Source organism: Lampris incognitus, chromosome 5, assembly GCF_029633865.1.
Source record: "Lampris incognitus isolate fLamInc1 chromosome 5, fLamInc1.hap2, whole genome shotgun sequence".
NCBI classification, from domain to species: Eukaryota; Metazoa; Chordata; class Actinopteri; order Lampriformes; family Lampridae; genus Lampris; species Lampris incognitus.
The window spans coordinates 5,632,649-5,634,882 of NC_079215.1; positions in this window are offsets into that span (position 1 = coordinate 5,632,649).

Below are 2,234 nucleotides of genomic sequence, written 5' to 3' on the forward strand. Positions count from 1 at the left end.
AAACCACAGGCTCGTTTGTTTTTTTTTTTGTTTCTGCAGCGCCCCCTGGAGGCTTGGCGCGGGGATAGCTACGCCTGCTTGGTTCAGTCGCAGAGGGTCCCGCTCGGAGGGTCCGCCGCGGTGTTTATTGCTGCATGTGGCCTTTCCCTAAAGCGGATTAACTGCAGCTTCGCGTGTCGCGACACTCACAGTGTGTACGGCGACGCACTTGGTGGTCTTGCGCGCCCGCTTGTAGCCCCGCGGACCCGCGCGTGCGGCACAGCCGTACCGTCCCTGTCCTCCCTCACACCACCTACATTCACGAGACGCTCTCGCGGACTCGAACGCGGAACCCCCAACTTTCACTTGCGCGCACGAGCACGCGCGCGCGCGCTGTGGTTTCAGATGGAGATGGGGGGGGGAGCGGGGGTGAGGAAACGGCGGGTGGGAGAGGGTTAAGACAAGACCAGCAGACTTGCCGCCTGATTTTCTTAAGACGCCCCCCCCCCCAAAAAAAAGGGCAAAGCTCGGGGGGACCTCGAGATGACGATGACGCTGGGCTCGCGACCCCTCTGTGGAAGCGCTAGAACATCAGCCGCAACGAAGCGCGTCTCTCCGCGTGCATGCTGGGAATGGTCAGGCTATCACATTCATTAGGTGGGAGGAGGGGTGGCGGGAGACAGACAGGGGTCTGGCGGGGGTGGGTGGGTGGTGGTGGGGGGCAGATGAGGAGTAAGGAAAAGCAAAGAATAGACTCAAACGAACACAATTCACGCGTTCAACGACACGAGCGCCGCCGAATAAATCAAAAGTGCCACAACTACTACGGATGTCAGCCATTCCTGTAGGAGAGGAGGAGGGGAGAGAGAAAAAGAGGAACCGGGGGATGAGCAGCCCCCTTCCAGAGAAAGAATTGAAGCCGAGACGGGGGGGGGGGGTGGGAAGAGAGAAAACAAAATGCAAAACAATAATAATAATAATGATGGTGATGATGATAATAATAATAATAAACACAGAATGAATCGTGAAAATCAAACGGACAGCCCGGTTAGTTTCCTTTTTCCTAAAATTCCGATCCCCAGTTTCCATATGTAGTCCCTACACCGCTCTCCGGCGACACTGGAAATCTCCTGTAGAGGAAGCTGCGGACGGCAGGCGGAGGAGGAGAGAGGGGCGCATCCGGGCGGAGGAGCCCACCATCACTTGTCATAGAGCCGGGGAGGAGGAGGAGGAGGAGGAGGAGGAGGAGGAATGGAGGGACGAGACGTGGAAGGGGTGAGATGCGAGCGGAGCTTCCCTCGTCTGCCAGCCTGGTGATGCTGCTGATGCTGCGGATGCTGCTGATGCTGCGGATGCTGCTGTCGCCCCCCCTCGGTATCCAAACGATCCTCCGCTCGGTTATGTATCACGACCGGACCCGGAACCGGACGCCGCACGGCCCGCAACACGCGCACCACACAGCCTCTCTTGCCGTTTAAAATCATCCAGAAACGTTATCTAGAACAACTGCGCTGATCATAACGGGGAGTAAGAACAACAGAAGCGCGCGGCGTTTGTTTTTTTTACCGAGGCGGCGGCGCCGCGAGCGAGAAGGGTGCGCAGAAGAGGGGGAGTAAGACAAAAATCAAGCGGCAGCAATCCGTGGTTTCTCCGGGATTCTCCCCCCCCTCGCAGTGCCGAGACACAAGTGGAGAAGAGGAGAGGAGGAGGGAGGAAGGGGAGGAGGGGGTGGACGGTGGTTGGAAGCAGAGGATAAAAATCGACACAACCGGGGCGAGAGAGAGAGAGAGAGAGAGAGAGAGAGAGAGAGAGAGAGGGGGGGGGGGGGGGAGAGGGAGAGATTGTGTGGAAGAGAGAAAGCGAGGAGAGGAGTGTGCGTGTATGAGAGAGAGAGCGAGGAGAGAGGGAGATAGAGATTGTGTGGAAGACAGCTAGGGAGCGAGACAACGTGTTGCATGTATGAGTGAGAGAGAGAGAGAGAGAGACGAGAGAGAGAGAGGAGAGAGAGAGAGAGAGAGAGAGGTGAGGGAGGAGGGATTGTGTGGAAGACAGAAAGAGCGAGGAGAGAGACAACGTGCGCGTGTATGAGAGCAAGAGAAGAGAGGGGAGAGTTTGTGTGCGAGAGGGGGAGAGAGAGACGGTGAGGAAGAGAGAAAGCGAGAGAGAGAGACAATGCGCGCGTGTGTAAGAGAGCGAGAAGAGAGCGCGCGAGAGAGACGAGAGAGGAGAGAGCGAGAGAGAGAGATAGAGAGAGC